Here is a 21,609-nt window from a genome sequence, read left to right on the forward strand (position 1 = left end):
TGTACTCTCTTGTTAATGCTTTGTTAATTACTAATGACTTTGTATGATACTGTTCTCCTAAACCCTCATTAAATAATATATGTGCATGAACAATTGCAGTACAATTTTTTTGAGATCCCTAACAGCTAAAAAGAATTTAGAGTTGCCACAAGTAAAGATTGTTTCCAGTACAAGGTAACCAGACTAACTAGTGGGTTACATTTACATTCACTGCAACCGAACTTTTCTTCAGTGTATTAATATAAGCTATTTTATCTGCTTTATACGTCTCCGTTAGCAGTCCCCATTAGCATAATGACACTGGTATAACTGATATCAACATCAATCTAACTTGCAAAGAAATTTCAGACCATTCTCCAGAAACTGCACTCATGCAGCAAAAACAGTCTTAGCAGAGAAAATGGAAACTAGTTGCTGCACCTGTATGAATTCAATTTTGTATTCTCCACGAGCTCTTGAAGCTGGTTTGCGGTGATTTCAAGCAACATTTGTCTTCTTTTTGGGTTAATACGTGACTTGTGAAGACAGACTTCATTTGCTGTAGTCATTGTCACTAGTGTTGAGAGGATCACATAGGAATGAATGTAGGCTCTATAGCAACCTTGGCATGACTTATTTGCCAGGGCCCATATGTGACAAGTTAAACTCAGAAGGTTTATATTTGCTACTGAACAAACTTACAAGTTAGTTCCCACTAATGAAGACCATTTCTGTTAACAGTGAGATTGCACAGATATGTCCTGAGGCACTCTGGGTGAGCTGGGTGTATCCATATAAAATGATAGCCTGGGACTTCCTATGTGGATCTGACTGTTATGTGCTCACACCACGTGTACACTGGTGGTATGTTATGAAGCACTAGCAGAGATGGGAAAAGATTGGATCAGAAGGTTTATGATAGAAGGCACGATTAAATAGAGCTGGCTATCCTCCAGCTTTGTGTGTGACAGGCAGTAGCAGACTAGAATGGCTGAGTAACAGATGGCTGGTACGGATGTTAGAAAGGTTTGTGTTTAGGCACCCCATGCTAAGCCAGCTAATCTACTTCACAGATGTCCTTGCTATTGCAGCTGTTTTCTTTAGATGTCCTTGAAAATTCAAAATCTGATCTACAGCTACTCCTAGATACACCTGATATGATTTGCATTTCATGTTGCTTTCATAAAGTGATAAATCCAGAGTTAAATTAAGCATTGTGAAGTTGTAGCATGCTGATTGTATTTGGTGAAAACCTATCACTGGTTCTAGCATCTCTGCTATCAGAATTGTACCTAAGATACTCTAATAGAGCACTGATATAATGAAATGGATTTTCTCTACATAAATTTAAAGAAATTGATGTATTTAATCAGACTGTGTGAAGCTATTAGATTTCTTGGCTCAGGCAACTGCTATGAATGTAAGCATCCTCTCAGGATCTCAAGGTCTCTAAGAGAAACATGAGTTAAAGTAAGTTTATAAGAAGTGGGACAGCAGTAGCAAACAGTAAGACTAGCAGGCAGTCATACCTGAGATATTGAAAATAGATAATCTTCCTAGAATGGCTCTAAAACATTTGGATATTTCTAGATGAAAAAAATATTGTCCAAACGCAGGAAAAATATCTGTAGTGTATGAAGCCTACAGACTCAGCTAGAGCTACCGGTGCAGGACGGGCTGTGCTTGTGTTGCCAAAGATGGTCTGGCTTAAGGGAGGAGGGCCCATATGCAGTGGTATTGTGGTATTTTAAGTTTTGTTGCAACATGTAGCTGTCCAAGTGTAAAGGTATTTTTGAGAAGGGGCGTGCCAGACTGTAGGTACTTGCAAATATTGGCTGCTAGTTATCTGTTCAGATACCAAAACTGTGGAATTGGTATTGGCAGTAGCGAATGATATCTGCAGAGATTTTCTCATCCGTTAAATTTAAGCACAGATTTGAAAACTTTGAGGTTGTATGGATTCTGATTTGCATGGCTTTGTTTGAATAGTGGAAACATTTACATGTAATCACAAGGTTTTAGCTGCCTCTTTTTTCTAGACAGGCCTGTGATATATGAAATATAGTCCAGTACATTTGGGCATATGCTAAAAGTATCTGTCTTATTTCTCCTTCTGGAAAACCTTCAGAGAAACAAATCCAAAATTTAAGAATCTTGTAGGATATGACATGTAGATATCTCTTTTTTTTCCTTTTCTCCACTGAAATTTGGAAATAATACCACAATATTTTCTAGTAAAGTGTCATAAAACAGTGAATAGTAGGGACAGAATACATTTAAGTTTGCATATTTTACAGAAATTATAGTTTCTTCCCAGGACTATGCTGAGCATGGCCCTTCCTTGGTGACTGAAAGGAAATCTACCACAGGGCTCGGAGTACACTCAAAAAAGTGATTTGGATAGGATCTAAATTTTGACAAGGTGAAACACTTCCAAAAAAGACTGCAGTCTATCAATGTTTGTTTTTCATCATTGATAATCCATTAAATTATTTCTCTTTCTTTTTGTTTGGATAGATGATATAGGTGGAACAAAAAAATGTAGCTATGCTAGATTTATTTTTTGTCAGAGCTGATAATTTTTCAACCTGCTTTTGAAGGTAGCTGAAAGAGAGAGCTAGGGCTGGGCATCCACTGGAAGAAAACCCAAGTGTAATACCAATTCAGATGATCGATGTGGAAAGATGTTGCTTAAGGTTGTTTTACAAAACTGTGTATTTAGAAAAGAAGCTTTTCAATTGGAGAATAGAGAAGTACGGAAAAAAAAGAACCTTCACAAAATCTTGCAAAGCTCTGTCTTGGAGACAGTGGGCTTTACGTTGGAGGTGTTGGCAGAAGGCTATGTTTGCTTCATTGTATCTCCAAGAGAAGGATTTTATACTTTTTTGACATGTGTTAGTCTCAGAACCTGGTAGGAGGCAAGGACTTTTTCTGCTGTTCCAACTGCTTTAGAGGTGCAACATTTCTATTGAATTCATGTTGCTTCTATTCTAACTACAGCTCCTTTGAAGATGCTACCACTCCTTCAGGTCTAGCACTATTTTTTCTCTTAATTGAAATATCCCAGGAAAACCAATTATTGGTTAACCACTCTAGCTAGAAGAGCTACTACTCTCGATTTATAATAACATTTTTCCATAGCATCTTTCACTGTGGGCTTAGAAAACTGCACACATCCTTGAAATACTAAGAAAAGTGACAGTTGTCTGAGTCTGAGTAACCCAGTACAACTGAAGAAAGTAGATTACATTAACTTCTTATGATGAGAATTTGGGATGCACAAATAAAAGAAATTCTAGATTCCTGAGCCAAATCAGAAGACAGGCTTTGTATAAAGTAACTATTTTCCTGCTGGTCTAGATGAAACCATCCATCTTAGCTCAGGAAGGGATAGTTTAGATCACAGAACCTTGTCAATGGATACATCCCTTCCTTTCATGGGTTTATATTCTGCATGTCACTAAACTTTTTGACAACTCAATATATCTTCTCTAGTCTTCCTTCTTGTTGCCCTTACTGGCCCTACTAGAAAGAATTTCCTGAAAGGTTGCAAAGAGCCACAAGTGTCTTCTGATGACTTAGCCACCAGTAGGTGCAGCACTGCCGAGCTGTAGATAAACAAAATGAACAAATTGCACCTCTTGTTCTCTTGAAAAATTAATAAAATTTCTAAAATGAAGAGTTATTAGACAGTTAAAAATCTGCCCCAAAAAAAGGACAGTAACTATCTAAGTTGGAAAGATATAAGGAATTAAGGAGGGATGATACTCAATAGTCCTTAAAAATGCCTGTTGCAGAGTGGTTTTTATTCTTTCCTATTTCTACCAGAGCTGGATAATGCAGGTGAGGTCTTTTCTTCAAAAAGAGAAGAAAGCTGCAATGTGAAGACAACAGAAATGTTAAATCTTTAAGGTTTTGGATCCAGGATCCATATGAAACCTTGTGGCAGAGCAAAAGTATGAATCCAGGTTTCCTAACTGCTGTCTGAGGCTTCCAGCACCAAACCATCTACTCATTTTTCCATTTTTCTTGAAGCTAGGGCCCGGCCAGATGTTGCTTCTTAATGTATGAGAATCACAGGCAGAGGTGGTTTGGCTATTCTCAAGCAGCCTACGTAAGAAGCCTGCAGACAAGGGTGGAGTGGGCTTAGCTTAAAATCTTTGGAATTTTAGGGATAGACCAGAGAAAGAACAAATAGAACAGCATTACTGAGACTCACTAGCACAATGCACTGTTAAGCTGCCAGACATAAAATCCACTTTTTTGTTGGGAGTTCATAATTCCACAAAATCCACAACAATTTTTGGTTTTAACATCTGAAGGGACCTTGACGTTTACAGCACAGGTTTGCTCATGATCTACTGTGAAATTCGCCCCCCTGAGATATGTTACTGGCAGGTATGACCTTTTGGGGGAAGCTGGTAGTCTGGTTTGATGCTTTGTTTATTTCTTGTTCAAAGCTAACAAGTAAGTAACACAGAAAGCTGTCTGCCTTCTCCGATATTAGAAAAGGTTATTTTGTTTCTTTGGTATGGAGCTCTGATTTATCTCAACTCTCTCAGCATTTCTCTTACTTACCAGCACAGGTTTTCAGAAAACAGGGTGGCTTGGTTTTGTTTGAGGGGTTTTTTTCAGTACCTGAAAACTGGTATTAGAAAACCTGGAATTTACACAGTAACTTTTTATTCAGATTAAGAGTATTGAAGCCAGTCTCCTGTTTGTCCCCTCTTGCTGTACTTTGGTTATCAATATTTCTAGGGCTTCTGAAACTCAGCCCTTTTTGGATGAAACTAAACAATGATATGCCCCAGATGCAGAGCTGATGTGGTCCAGCCATCACTGGCCATTCAGTACACTAAAACCAGCTAGAGATAGCCTGAAAAAAAGGTCCCAAAATATGTAATGTGGGCATCAGGTTCTTATCACCAGTCAAGGGGATTAATTACTCAGCAGATCCACTGCTATCAATCTGTGCTATTTCTTAATGTTGGCATAGTCAATAAGTCCCTTACATGATTCTAATTTTACTTGAACTTGTGAAGAAAGGAACAGAAATTGATAACTTGTATAGGAAGAGTTTTAGTCAGCTATCAGACATTTAGGATGCAGAATTCTGAGTTTTACTAAAGTATTTCACATACAAGAAGCACAGATAAATAAATAATGAGTACCAGTACATGATAAAAAACTGTACATTAGACAGCTAGGCTATCCAAACGGTTTCTCGTGATCTTAGTACCTGTGAAAAGGTTTTCAAGTTTTCCAGCAAGTGTGGAGAGCTCAAAACTTTATTCTATCTCAGTACTTGTTTGAAGTTGCAAGGTTAAGATCTGTAAAGAGAAAGTCATACTTACAAAATGTATCAACTTCACTAGAAGAAGTCTTTAGAAAATGGCAGAATGACAGCTGACATGAACACTACATGTAATGTATTTCTTCAAATATACAGTATGAAAAGCTAAATATATTAAAATTTATTTTGCCTTCCTTCCCAGTGGTCCTTTTTTCATCAGATAAATAAGTTGTTCTTTGTGCAGAGACTTTTCTATTCGGTGTTAGTAATTCCTGGAGTTCCAGTAGAAATCAGGACCTTGTTATTAAACAATTCCTGTGTCAGTACCTTCAATCTAAATGCACTCATGGAAAAACTCATATCAGAAGAAAGAAATCAATGGGGTGATGTGCACAGGGTTACATAGATCTCTTGAAGAGCCAGCTAGATTCCTGATAGTATTCTGACATGTTGTAATCTTTGCTATGCGTGAATTGACTGTGGGACTATCAATGACATCCCTTTTGTCAGTAGTATGTTTTAATAAACCCAAGATGTCATAAAACAGTATCAGAGCTTTCACAATGTCCACTCTAGCTTCAGAAAGAAAAAAAAACTAAAAAATCATTATTGAGTACCAATTCGGATTTAAGATATCCATGACTGAAGTTCTGACACTCTTTGAGAACTGTTGCTTTTTTCCAGATAGCAAAATTTTGTTTTGAACCATATTAAAGCTAACAGAATGCAACTTATTTACACTAACAAATTTGGACTGACTTGGAAAATTGTTTAATAAAGTCTTTGCAATTGTCTTCATAGTTATAGTTGGAATGAAAAGAGTAATGACGTAATAACAGTAATCAACTGAACATGGTTCAACGTTTGTCTCTCAGATACCACAGTCCCATGCCCCATAAACATCTGCCTTAGTTCAATACTCCTTAAATGTAAAAGCTGTATTAAGTGTACTTTAGATCTGCATTTATGCTCTGAGATTTTCTTATAACTTGGCAGGATTGCACTATTTGTATACAAAGATGAGTATTATGCTTCTTACAAAATGAGATGGCACTATTTGAGTTGTATCGTGTCTGATGTTCTTTGAGGACAATTTATTAATTCATCATTGCTCTTGCCATCCCAAACTCCTTCAGGTTATGCATCTTTTTTTCCACCTAAAATAAGTTTGCTAGCTCAGAGAACTCACAATCATATGTGTGTGGCATTTGTGTGCAAATATGGTGGCTGTTAACGTGATTTTCTTCTGGGTACTTTGATGCAGCAGTATCCAATCAGTCAAACTGTCAACAATCTACTTCTTCACATACTTTTTTGTCAGTCACTCCCAATTAATTTGGACACCAATCCTTGACTTGAAATTCAGTACGATGGTATCTTCTCAGATACTATCATACTATACATGACATTTGTGTTTATGCGTAACCCAAACTTAAACAGCAACACGTGCAAACCAAGGGATAAGGCACTGGAGCAGGGAGAACTATTCTTAGTTCTCAATTGACTCAGCAAATGTATCTATTTTCTCTCTGTGAGTTACCTATTGGTCCCTGCTGGATGGCTCCCAAACCCACAGAAGTGCTTCTAATGACCACTGCATACCTCTGGCATGAGAACTTCTGTAAACATGTAATCATGACAGTTTCTCATTCCAAAAATAACTTTCCAGATAAAATGAACATAAAGTTTTAGAGGAAGTGAATGTAAAGTGACTTTCAGTCCAAATGACTCAATTGCAGCCTGTATACAACCAATTTTCCAAAGCTATTTATTTATGATGCTTGCTACCTACAGAGGTATAAAATAATTATACAAGGATCATCCATAACTTACTTATTTCTACAAGAGTAAGTGGAATGTTATAGATTTGCAAATGTCCATGTCTACACTCAGTACTGGAAAGTGCATTGGCTAATGTCCTTTTGTACTGAAGTAATGCAGTTAAATGTTCTTATTGTGGCTAAATCTTCCAAGGTATATTTTTAAAACAGATTTCAGGGTGGTTCTTTGACTTTTGAAACACAAAATCTCGTGTCAATAACACTGCCTTTATCTTGTGAAGTAGCTTTGGACAGAGAGGGCATACTTCAATGAAACATTAATGCTTACTGCAGTGGAAAGCTTTTAATTTGTCAATTGACTTAAATTCCTTACTCTATTCAACTTATGCAGTAAAAAAAGAGTAGATCTGTTTTCAGGATATGGTACTAGTTTGGAGTTAAAGCTGTGAAATCAAGGAACCAGGATTTCTGCAATAGGATATTTTCTATTTTTTTGTCTGTCTGTGTCTCCTCCTTAACACTCTCTCTCTCCCTTGCCAACCTCCCACCCCAAGAATCTCCCTCTTACATGGGAGGAGAAAGGACTATAAAAATAAATGATAGCAAATGGAAACATCTCAACTAAGCAAAATGTGGCCAATTAGAAAATTAGGGAAAAGTGTCCTACTCTCAGAAGACTTCCGTTCTTAGAAAACAGTGGGGAAGCAGGAGACTGTAGTATGTTTGTTATTCATTGTCTCCGTTTATTACATTAGAATAACTATCCCATTTTTGTTTGTGCCTCAAGTCCAAATGGATAGCAGAGTACAGGGAATGAAACATCCAACATACAATTTAATATACAAGCCAAGTCGGCCATTAATAGTTCACTCCCAAGCATCTGGATCCTGAATATACAGTTATACAAGTTGAATTAATATTGTTGTTTACTCATATTCTTCCGGAACATTTTCAGCCATCAGGCCTTTGCAATAATATTATACCCAGCCAGGCTGGAGTCTGGTGACTGGTTATTCTTTAGCAGATCCCTAAGAAAATTCCTGAATAAAAAGATTAAAATACAGTATTATTCCTCTTTACTTCTATCTGATATGTAAGTAATGTGATTTAAAGTTCATTTAAACTTAAGTTATCTGTGCTCTTATTAGGTATATTAAATACAGTAAAAAGCTGGCTAGCACAGCAAGGGTTTGTAGGTATTTTGAAATATTTAACCCTGTGGATTTTCTAAATACAGACTGTGTTCAAAAAATTAATTTTACTTAGAAGCAAAACTGAAGCTAATTCTCCACCTGTAGAACTTAATTTTTTCTTTTCCTGAATCTTTAGAAAGTACCACCTCTATGGGGGAAATTCAGTCAAGGCAGCTTTGTCCAGCCTGAGGATTATAGTTCAAAGGCCTCTATATGAAAATTCAGCCACTGATCCAGCCTCTCTTTATTTTACTGTCCACTTGTTCTCTATATTTGAGAGCTTTCTTCAAGGCTATATGCAAGCTGTTATTTCAGTGGGCTCTCCAGCTACCACTAAAATTTCAGTTCAAGTGCTCAGAAGCTCTTACGCTAAAATGTTTCACATTTCTCTGGAAGGCCATATAGTTTGAAAGGAATGTTACAATTATTTGAAAACAAGAAAAAGTCAGGATTGTGTGACTTTATTCCCAGTGGAATTTAAATCTGAGGTCCATAGAGATTATCTGAAGACCATCTATTTAAAATATCCAAATGCCATGCTATGTCACATACTGTGTCACAGTATACACTTTGATCTATAAAAGGAAATAAGATATTTCATTCAGCACTGAATAGCAGCTGTCTATAATGGCTTTAAAGATAGCATAGACTATTCCAACTGTTATATAGTGTCATCTTTTAACATTTCAGTATTAGGAGTAGTGAGCAGTAAGATGCATAGTATGCTATGGGATGGTATATATAGGTGTATATATAGGCAAAGGAATACCAGATTGCTGTGTAGTTAGTGAGATTAGGACTGCAGTGTTATAACCTTTGTTTTTATATGTATATTAGGAGACAGAGCTACATATATGTACATACGTGTCTGTGAAAATCAAGTCTTACAGTAAGGGGGTCTAACATACAGATATATATATAGAACATGGCTGGTGAAAGATTATCAAGGTCACATAGCTGCAAGGAGAAGCATGAACAATTCAGAGACAAGGCAAAATTTTGTAGTTATTTCATTGGCACAAATTTGTTTTGATGCAGTCCCAGTAATCTTTAAAAAAAGATTTGGAAATCATCTCGAAAGATATTCTGCAGTCTCTTCATGTACCCTCATACTGCATCCAAAGTACCTTGGGTACTTTGCAGGCACATTGAGAGAAAGCAGAGAGCCTTTGCTATCCCGCTAATCCAGAATAGTTTAGGGACTGAGGTCACTCAGGCGATACAGGAGTGATCGCAGAAAGAATTTGTTTTCTCTGGGGACTGGCTTGCACTGTAGTTAGTGACATCAGAAATATCATGCTCTTCCCTTGTTTTGCTCTTCAGTTTTTGTCCCCAAAGGAGGAAAATATTTTTTCTCATCAGATTTGTTCACTGCTTTCTATGTCATTTATGATGGGATTGAAATTTGAGGATTTTTTACTTGAAATCTGTTTCCCCACTCTTTCCCTCACAATTCACATTTTTTGGCAGTCCAAGCACTTCCTCCCACCTTCCCTTTCTTTCTCCTGTTTCAACTCCTCCCTTTTCTACATGTTTTCCTTTGTACTTGAAGCGCAGAATACCCCACAAAACACAAACGTGTTTCTGTTTACAGTCTCTTCTCCAAAGTGAAGATTAAGGCTATTTCTTTTTTTTTATGAATAATTGCAGCTCTGCACATTGTAATGCACTGGCTACCTAGGTCAATTTCCTGAACAGAGACACACAGCAAGATTTTTTTTTGTGATACGAAGCATCATCCTAATGACATTTCTTCCCAGAGGGAGAGAGACAGAGGGAGAGAGGGAGAATTTTCGGTTTTCCTGCTTCCAGCTTTATCTACTTTGGGATCAACCATTCAATCCAAGCTTAATAAAGTAATTAGGTCAGTGTGAGGCAGTTTCCCAAGGGCAGAGCCTTTTAGAATTTTTTGTTCTTTCTTAAATGCAGAGATGTTATCCAATATAGCATGGTTCTTACAAACAATGTTGTGTAATGTACATTTAATCTGTATATATAACACGGCACCACATCAAGTCATGATTATTCAAACTAAACCTGGCAACACTTCAATGTCAATTTCCCTCTCCGATTTTGCTTTTGCCTCTTATTTTTCAGGACCCAAAGAACTTATTTTTCTTGTAAATATTCTTGTTCTCTATTGCTACCAGCAATCCATGGAATTTTTCTCAACTATGAGGAGACTGTGTATTTGAGCTCAGTTAAGTACTTTCTCAGTGTCTAAATGAGTACATTGTGGAAGCAAGCAACCATACTATCTACACAACAATGTGCACAAAGTTGTATCTGTATAAGATGTGACAAAGAGGTCCATATGTAACTCACAGTGTCATTAATATGTTCTCCTATTAATACATGATACAAATGCCCTGTGACATTCCCTACATTGCATTTCTGTTATAACTGTATTTTTGTTTATTGATATGAGTAACAGTCAGCTACTGTTTCTATACTGTTTTCTGCACAAACCAGATATGCTAGAGTGAAAAAGGTACTCCTGCGTCAGTTGAGCTATAAAGATTAATTGCTGGAAAGCCATAAAATACTTCTGTGCTAGCTAATCAGTTTAAGTAGCAATAATCTCTTTCTGAAGCTAGAAATTCATTAATTAATCATCCCAACTGTAAATGCAGTCTAGGCAGAAAAATCAATAAAAGCCCCAACCACTCTTTTAAGGTCAGATGTTATCAAACAAAACTCTGCTGTTTTACTTACACAAGACTGCACATCTAGTCAAAGATAAGGCAACCACTGCTGAAAAAACTCTGCATATGTGATGGAGAATTTTCATGAAGACCTGAAAAAAGTATTTACAGTTTTACTGAACTTGCTTTTTACCTCATCCTTCTCACACTGTGGCTACCTCATTTTGAGCTGCCCACCCATAAGCAGAGAAGTGAGTAGGATTTTCAGTTAGCATAAAGCAAAAGGGCAGTTTTGATCAGTAGTGAATCCGTAGTCTTAATAGTTATTATTCTTCAGAAGGACCTGGGAGATTTTCCCAAGTATGAATATAAATTCTACTTGGTGAAAAGTTTTACATATGTTCTGGAAATTCATGAATGATTGAGTAATAATTTATTAACAGTTTCTTGTAAGAAAGGATGGGGTGGGGACACTCAAGGAAAAGATAACAGACAAAAACAGCTAAAGACATTATTTATCACACATGTGATTACAGTGTGGTACTCAGGAACACAAGATGCAGTTGGTACTGAATCCTAAATTACTACCAGATTTATCTAAATCAAAAAGATTTATTCTACAGGAGAATTTTGAAAGAAAAATCCTTCAAAGATTATTAAGCACTATTAAGTACCTCAAAGACATGTTACAGATACCTGAGACATATATTCTTACAGTTTTCATGCATTCTTTTCATAAATATCAGCTTCAGACCCTTGACAGAGGCAGGCTCTTTGGCCTTTAGTCTTTCTTTAACATGAGTACTCCTTATCTTCTACTCTAGCTTTTGCAGTGTATAACTCACTCGTCCGTATTTCTGTCAGCAGATGGCATTACTCAATATGACCCATGAATGTAAACAGAACAAAAGTGAGTTGATTGTTTCAGAAAGGGAAGTTTTCATCAGAGTAAGATAACAAAGTGATCTGATCTATTTTCATTTGGGAAATTCCACTTTGAAAGTTAGGCAAAAGAGAAATGGTTCTGAAATACACCCCCTAATGTGTTACATAATGCAAAGCAAGAAACTAATTTTCCAGAAAAAAAGTGTGAATTGAAGTACAGTTTTAACTCAGATCTTTCCTTTAAGTGTAAATGTAATAACAAGACCTTTCCAAATTCTCAGGTCTGTAATAGAAGATTCTGCTGCTGAAATTAATATGTATTACCAAATAAAATAATTTTTCTATTAAAAAGTTAATATTAAAGAATCCAGCCTAGCAGACTAATGACTAGCTTTGCCAACCCCATTTATGTTACAAATGTCTTGCAATATGAATACACTTGATGAAATGTGACTATTTCTCGTGATAATGATGTCTGTAGAATTCACTTCTTCTTCAAAAATTCAAAAATAATTCTGATAATCAACAGGGAATGACCATTTGAGGTAGGAGAGAGAATCTTTGGAGACTTTTGTTTTTTCGCGGCAATAACTGACAGAGGTTATATGAATAGGTTATTCCCCAAAAACAGACCAAAGCAAAGTCCAGAAACATAACGGCAGCTGAAGGATTGCATTCAAAGCAGGGCTAAACCAGTGTGGCTCACCTCTGCCTACACTGGGGTAAACAACTTGTGGACTTTGAAAGAGAGACAACTTATAACCAAACAAGTCCCTGGTTATGTAGTTCCCCACAAATGAAGTCATTACTCTGAATTATTCCTTGACATCCTGATCTCTTTTGAAAGGTCAGGCACCTTCTCAGCAAACATGCAAGTCACCTGCAAAGTTAAAAAAGTTAAATTGGTTTTCAATCTGTGTTTCACCTTTAGTATTGCCTACTTGGGGTATTTGCTGTTGACATCATGTTGAACACTGGCACTGATTAAATCATTTCAGACACCTAGTTTAGGTACCACTCCTCTTCCTCCTTGTTTTCCTCTCCCAGTCCTTTGAAGGCTTTCACCCTTCTTCCTTTGACTATGATGAAAAGACAAGCTTCTCAGTTTGCTGAAACACAGCTAAGCTGCACACCTAAAATGAGACAATGCCGATGATGAAAATATCCATTTGTGTGTAACTACACCCGGTGTAGAAACAATGCAGAGCAATCCCTTTGGAAAAATACACTTCCAAGAATTAAAAAACATATCCCATGGTCCACTGAAAGAGAAATTTTTTACTGGGGGAATGTTTCCAAGCAGCATTTTTTATCATAAAAAGATCTCACTGAAGAATTAATGGAAAAGTTTTAAAAGAATTTACTTATTTATGCTGCATATCTTTCCAAATGTTTTCAGAGAATGAGCGTGTTCAATGCCTACAAGGATTATTTTAAAAATGATGGGGAAAAAACGTATATGACAAATCATTAATGTGGAAGTTCAAGTTGGAATTATGCAGCTGAAGATGCTACCCTATTCAGAATGCAATTTAGTTTGTTGTTAAAATTCTGTTTACGAAACTGAATGCATTTAAGACTGCAGTTGGGCAGGAGGATTTCAGTGTTCCATTTCAACTCCATAAAAATTTGTAAATTGCATCCTTGCTTCAGGAATTTCTTTCTGAAAAGGTTTTTTCATTATCTGTGTCTAACCATGAGATATAACTTTTCGCAGATTAGGATAATGAAAAGAACTGCTGTTCTATTTTTATTTTGCTTGAAAAAGACAGTTTATTTAGATGATAATTTATGTATGTTTTGCTAAAACTAGAAACACATTGAAAACTTTTGTTGCTCCTACTTCTGTACAGTTTTAGGGAAATAGTTTTATAGAAGTCTGTCTCATCAAGAAATAACCAAGAAAATTAATTCCATTCAAACATCTGCAGCATTTCTGTGTATTCCTAATTTGGCAGTTCTTGCAGGGGTGATTTTCATAATGTGCTTAGCACCACCCTCAGGAAATCTTTAAGATGTATCCCATAAAACTGCAGAAATATCATATCACTACTTTCTAAAATATTTGCTTATGTCTTTCAGGGAAAGTTAATTATATGTGACATATGAACAAGCATGAGAATTCATCCATATTCCAAGTCAAAAGAAACCTATAGCCTAAAAAACCCAAATATTTCCACAATGGGTAAGATGAACAGCAGGTGAGAAAAAGATGTATGGGGGAGAATCACAGATTATGGCTACCCATAGCTAATTGCTGTTTAGATGAAACATGTGCATCTGTTTTCAGCAATTAGTGTGGAGATCAATAGAAAACATATATATTTAATTAGACATATGGTTCATTTTACCATAATTGGAACCCCATGTCACTTCTGGCTCTCCATATGCAGTATGCTCTAAAATGTTTTCTGGGCTGTAGTTGCATCATATGGAAGGTGAAGCGCAGACACCAGCTGATACTCAGATCTCATTGTCTCATGATGCTGTCAAATGTAGGCATTTACAGTGATTTAAACAGGCCAGAAAAAAATAAAACTTTTATTTTAGATGTCATTTAACCCTTTCCCTGATGATTGACTAGATTGTATGTCTTGTAACAACCACGACTGTTAATACCACATCTATTCACCAGTCTTTGAGCTTACCAGTAATTTGAAGAAAGGCATTTCCCAAATCTCTAAAAAGTAGAGAAACTTTCATTTTTCACCCTTCCTAGAAACAGATACATTCAGAATATGGAAGAATGGTCATGGAATCATTAAATTTTACCCACTGAACATCTCTTAATTATTTCAGTTAAAAAACCAAACCAAACAAACAAAAAAAAAAAAGCCACAAAAATCTTCCAGCAAAATCTGAATTGACAAATCCATCCCAGCTCCCCAAATTTTTCCATTTAAATAATACCTGGTTACTGCATGTCAATCTCATACGTATTAAACTGTAAATGAGGGTAAGCTTCTTCTGCAGTGTCCAAGAACAGATTCAAACAGCAACAGAATGTGGGTGGGAATTAGTAAAACTTATTCTGTGCCCAAACTGTCTGTCCATGTGTGACATCATAAAACATGTTCATGAACATTTTAGGTGTTTAACTCCAGTGTCTATATTAGACTAATATGCTTATTAGTCTTAATATCAGACTTTTATATGTTAATTTAAATATTTCGATATTGTTTACCAGATTTTTTATTGATTTAGCATATAAAAAGATTGAAATAGGAACAATTTAGGGAAAATCACAGCTTTCACATAGTTCTTGCTCAGAATACATCACATTGTAAACATCTGCCTGGCTCAGACTAGGGGTTCTATTTTAAGTAGAACTAGTTAACAGACAGATCAAGAATTAGAGACGGTAAGGGAAATAGCAGAAGGAAAGTTGCATCAACAGTAGTCAACTTTCATGTTAAAAATTCTGTATGCAGTCTAATAAAGAATGCAGACACCAAAAAACATGGCAGTGAAAGTATTCTTTTAAAGATGAATGGGTACGTATGACCTGTTAAACGACCCTGTAGCTAAAGCTTACAAACAGGAACTAAGAGCTGAAGTAAATCAGATCTTTCATCTGGATGAAAGATTTCAAAACCACCTATCTGGAGAGCAACTTTGCAACCAGATATGGGATATTCTGGGTAAGAGAACTTTCTGGTCCTCTTATTTTATGCCCTGGTAATGTCAGGAAAGGATTGCTGTTTCATGGGGAGAGAAGAACAGCAAAAACATTAAAGTACTGAATCTTACCTTTAGATCCCATATATGTGCATTTTCTAAGGTGAGATGCTCAATGTGCACGAACAACCTTTGTTTCAGCGATTATATTTTAGAAATTAATGTCTTTGAACCAAATATTATAGACACTGGAGTCATAACTGAATGCCCTTCACTAGAATTTAACCATATGCACTAAAAATATCACTTTTCAGTGTAGCATGAGTATAAAAAAGCCATGAATTCACTTTATCTTCATGTACTGACCTAAAAACTTCCGCAGTTGCTAGGCGGCCTTTTTATAAGAGGTAGAAGATACAGATTTAGTATTCTTCAAGTTGAGGAAGAATGTAAACCTTTCCTTCCATTTCTTAGGGAAACATTCTAAACTAACAGTAGGGAATATCACCACTAATTTTTGACGAGTTTGGTCCTACCAGTGAAGGAGGTCTGGGAAATTATTCCTCTCAGAGGCCTGAAATAGAAAAATCTCTCTCTATAATCAGTTTTGGGAGAAATTAGACAGAAGCTTCTTCAAAACAGAGCAAGGTTGGATTTGGGGTAGCTGAAGAATGCTGAAGATTAAAGGATTCATGGATTTAGAGCAAGTGTATCAGTAAGTTTCTGTGTTGCCATCTTGGGTGTAGATCCTGAAACTCTATCCATGCTTTCTTTAAAAATCTATGTCCTTTTCTTCCTAGGCACATCCCTCTTTAACTACACAAACTTCCTAAGATGTTTTGGGGCTCCCTCTTCCCTGTCTTTATTCACTCCGTATTGTTAGAGGAGTCTGTTGATACAAGAAAACTTTCGTCCTAAGGCAACAGCTGTATAAAGATACATTTCCAGCAGAAAAGTCAGCTGCATTAATTTGTTTTGTTAGAAAGTTCTTCTTTATCTTAATTATATAAATGGGCTCAGAACAGAGCAGCCAGGGAAAAAGTGTTAGAAATGCCAAGGAACATAATGTAGTTTCTTTCTCATGCATTGCTGCAAAGATCCACTTTGTCCTGCCTAATACTTTTTTCCTTCCTGACCCTTTAAACTGAAACTATCCAGATCAAAAGCATTAGTCTTGAACTCCTGCCTATGAATATTGTCAGTAATTGCAGGAATTAATGGAAATTTCTAAGTATTATTGCCACGAATAAATAGACGTCATTAGCTTTTTTTTACATGGGGAAATTTCTTTCACTGTATCTGAATTCGTGCTTAAATCATGCTGCTGTTTGGATATTTTTGCTAGACAGAGGCCTGTGCATGGAGTGCACTGAAGGCCAAAATAAAACCAACCAAACAGCAACAACAAAAAACCCACAATCCCTCTAGAAATTCATTGAAAGTAAAATTATTTGTGAAATTTTGTTTTCACAAAGTTGACAGAAGCGAATCTAGTTGAGCCAGGAAACAGAGGGAGCTGTGCTGAACTCTGATGTGATGCCTCATTTGTAAGAGGAGGAAGGGAACAACTTGTATGACAGTACCAGTCCCCTTTCCAAGATATACTAACAGTTGATTTTATCCTCCCCTACTTTATTCAAAATGGTTGTATAACTCAAGAGAGCATCAGGCTTTTTTGGCTGTCAAAGCCAGGTTTATTGCAAGGGACACTTGCACTACTTTTACACCAAGAGCATGTCCCCACTCAGGATTTGCTTGGCTTCCCAGCCACATCTTGTCTGCATAGCAGAATGTGACCCACAAATGGCAGAGATAAGAAAAAAGCATATTCAGACCAAGACATATGAGCAAGAGTGTTTCTCCTAGCTCCCATTCTGGTGGGGGCTAGCTCAGTGGTGTTGATGAAAGCACTGCATAACGCTGGACGTTGTTTCAGTAGCAAGCCATGGAGGAAGGCAGCAGGGTAGTTTCTGTGCAAGCAGCGCTGCCAGTGTCTGCACTCACTTTGCCTTCTGACCAGGAGTCAAGCACTGGACTGATCCAACAGCTTCTTCATGTTACCACTCCCACAGAGATTATGCCTCTGTTCAGGCTGAAATTATTACTTTTTACCCCACCCTTTGTCCCCAAGTGTGTTGGCAAATAATTGACTTCTAATGTCTAGCCTTATTCTTAAGAATCAAAGAGAAAATAAGTCTAAATAAAAGGTTTTAAAAGGGATTTTTAACATTTTATGTGTGTTTTATACATTTTATGGAGAGTGATGAGCCTATTCTCTTTAAAGTGATTGCAAAGTTCTTTTGGCATCAGGAGGATAGGTACAAAGCAGGTAAATGTCTATGGACATAACTGCATTGCTTAGAGATCAGACGTCTGTGCTAGGAAATGCAAAATTACTGCTGCCAACTCAGTGAAAAGCCCCCTGCTTGTAGCCACCTCACTAGCAACTTCTCTAAAGATTTGCCTGCTCTGGGGCAAATGGGAAAATGCCATTCCCTCCTGGCCCGCAGTTACTTAAGTGCTCCAGTATTAACCAATATTATAATTCTTTCATATTTTCTCCAGTAGACAGCTGCTGGATCTGCCTTTATGGGAAAGCCACCCTTGAAGTCACTTGACCTCTTGGTGCCTTAATCAACACAGATGGAACACTGAATAAAACCAGGATGTTGTAGAAATCATATGACTCATTTGAACTGGGGAGGGAGGGCATTTTTGGGAATTGTGTTTCCTTTCTCCTTGGGTAAATAAGACTTTGGCTTATCTAATTATATGCAAAGGTACACAGATTCTGTTTTGCAAGAATATATTTTCACAGTCCAACAGTAATCTTTAAAAGGTCAACAGTTGTATAAGAAAAAGCAGCACACATTTTCATCTGAAGCAAAACCCTGTACTTCTCTTATTCAGATACCAGGATCACTGATATATATTGGTGTGGGAGTCAATGAAACTAACATGATCCCAGCTTTGGGGGCAGAAACTGGAATGGTTTATTGGACACACAGGCTGATATTTTAAGGGTTTGGGATCTACATACTCATAGGGGGGCCGAGCTATTACAAACAGGGGGTTTTACAAGGATGAGGTAAGGGAAAAGCCCAAGTTACACCTTTTGGGTTTAGCGCTTACATCATAGGGAAAAACCACTTATCATAGGATTACATTTTTGGGGATTTACATGGGGCAGAGATATCCAACGTTTACAGAATACACAGGATACACAGGGAGGGGGAAAACAACGATAGATTTTACGCAGAGGCTTGATCACAGCACAGTGTCTCTGTATCTTGGCAGGACATTCCAAACAGGTGACATCCTCTCTGGTCCTCAAATGCAGGTTTTTTCCCCAGCTAAGGCTTTCTGCTGAGGCCCAGCCGTTTCTTTTTCTGGTATCCAAATTTTGGATAGCTACATATTGGGAAGAATTGGAGTATAGATGATATCTGCTTTATATATCAAGACTTTAATTTGGTTTGTAATTCTATTTAGAAGTGTAAGAGAATTTTTGTTACAAGTAAAACAGTTTAATAAATTGAACAGATTTTTTTCTCAGAAACAAGATACCACAACCTACAGTGATGACTTTTTCTCTATCATGACCCAGCAACCTCCCCAAAGAGCTACCAGCAATTGCCTGGAGGTCATGAGCTTGTTTCCTTCCTTTTTTTCTGGCCTTCTGCCAATGCAGACTTGTTCAGACATCAAAACCAACTCTACTTGCTGCTTCAATATACCAGCAATACCTAATCATCCTGCTCTGCCAGATCATGGAGTGGATTTACTGAAGTACTGCAGGAATTAAGACTAAAGACACCTTGTTGATTTAGAAACGGGCTGAATGTAAGAAAATATGGAATCATGAAATCAAGGGGCATGTGGCAACACAGATGAAAGTGGCAGAGCTTGAAACCTCAAATTGGAAAAATGCACCCATTATCTATTAATCTATCAGAAGGACAATTTATAACTATTTTCTCATATCTATTTGAAACTCCATTATAAAGCACCTTACTGAAAAGGGTGGCATTTAAATACTGAATTTATGTGAAGCTGTCAAACGCTGAGCAATTCCAGGAGGCTCACCCTTTCATTTATATGTTTGCAATGCAGATTGAGAAATTCTGGAGAAGCATGATAGGAATTCCACTACAACCTCATCATTATGTATCTGGACACAGAATATCTCTGCTTGAAAACAAAGATCAAAGTATTTTTCATTGGAATGCAGCATTCTACCATTGTTCATTATTGTGGTGCACTGCTAAACAGTGCACGATCAGAAGTTTCCTTTCATGATGCCACAAGCTCTGTCTTTAGCTTTGGTGAAAGGAGCCTTCACCTCATCACTCCTGATATTTTCATTTAGCTTTCATGTTTGATTTCAAGATCAGTAAAGGTTACATTGAAAACATGACATATTTACAGCTTCACAAGGCTTTTGGGATCACCAATATGAAAGGTTTGTAAGCTTTAATGGGTCAATTGACAACCCTGGACTGCACTATCTTCTGAATAGGAAAAGATTTAATCTGGATGATGTCAGATTAAAATGCTTCTGATGATGTGGCCCTCTTAAAATTCTGACATCCGTTTATTGGGAGAAATAAACTCTGTAATAATGGCAGTAAAATAAATGTCTGCACACCCAGTATGAGAAAATTATATGTACTGGATGACTTGAAACTTCCTAAAGGCAGCACAGAAAAAACAGATGTATCGCTGAATAAGAAAACAAAGGGCAATAACCAGTTCCAGAGGAGAGGATACACAAGCAGTTTAAAGACAAGTCTAGAAGCCCAAATTATAAGAAAAAGCCTTTGTAGAAAGGGTGACATTAGTTAGCATGGCTATAAAGTAGGAGCTGTGTTCAGACTTGGGGTCTGCTGGTTTCTGCTCACGGAAGGTGTTGATGGTCTCACTGAGAAGAGACCAGCCCACAGAGAGGCACAAAGAACAGGCTTGCAGCTGGTGCACACACCAAGTTCACACCACAAGCTCCAGAGTACTGCAAAGTATTTTAATCTCTCCAAACTCCTTCAGGGAAGGTGTAACTCAAGATGGAGCTGTGCCTGAACACCACAATTAATCTCTCTGTTAACATGACAGATACTCTTTAAGTTAAATGTACTCACAACACAAATTGTATGGATAAGGCTGCTTGTTATTTATAGTACATTTCACTGAATCCCAGCTTGTCTCAGTTAGTGATGTGTCCTGTTAAGTACCCTATTCATAAGGCAAATAAAGCTATATTGACCATGATCACATGTTTGTTTCATAACCCCTTGCCTATTGTGAAGCGCTGGTAGATCTGTGTATTCAGAGACCTCCCTCTTGACCTACTTCAGTGATAACTGCTTTTTGTTCCATCCTTTGATAAACATTATTTCACATCTGGAAGACAGTCCCACATACTTTAATATCTGTAACAGATGTTTTGTGTATAATTTGAAAACAGTTCTTAAGTGAAAGTTTAAAGAGCTGCTGCATATTACTTTTATTATTGTTCTTATTTAAAACAAATAATTTGTAACTTTTTTTCCTCCCCCATTTCAGCAGTAGAAATGCACAATGAACTTCATTTAAGTATAACAGAGTTTTCCAGGTAGCAAGAGTCACTTTCATGAGCTTCATTGAATAGCATTATTGTGAACCATCAAAACAAAATCTTAATGTAGAACTGCCCCTCCAACCCTGTATTAGAAGCAATTATCTCATTCTGAATCTCCTTGTAAGTTATAAAAAGTATTTGTATTCCTCACAGTCTGTAGGTAGCCAAAAGTTAATGTTTATCTACAAATTTCATAAGTGGTTTAAACTCTGATATTAACATTGTTACAGTAAGGGTTATTTTGTGTGCAGACAATGCACTATCTAGGTATAAAGCTTCTGGTAGATTTCACCCTCCATTCTCTTTCACTGATATTGTCTCCCACTAACTTTAAAATTTCTGTTTTCATTATTTCTCTTCAATTCCCAGCAAGGTATAACAGAAATCAATGCAGCAGACGAAGCCAGTAGACCTGCCTATTTGAAATCTCAAAGATGGGGGAAGTGTGGGAACAGACCTATTTCACTCTCCGCAAGCCACAGCTGAATCATCCTAGTCAATGGCTCTGTTGCATCTTTTGCTGGCTTTTAAAAAGAGTTTCAATCCTCACTGTGCTCTAGATGATGCAGATTTTGAGTAAATTTTTGAGGAAATCCATTCT

Source organism: Chiroxiphia lanceolata, chromosome 1, assembly GCF_009829145.1.
Source record: "Chiroxiphia lanceolata isolate bChiLan1 chromosome 1, bChiLan1.pri, whole genome shotgun sequence".
Taxonomy (NCBI): Eukaryota; Metazoa; Chordata; class Aves; order Passeriformes; family Pipridae; genus Chiroxiphia; species Chiroxiphia lanceolata.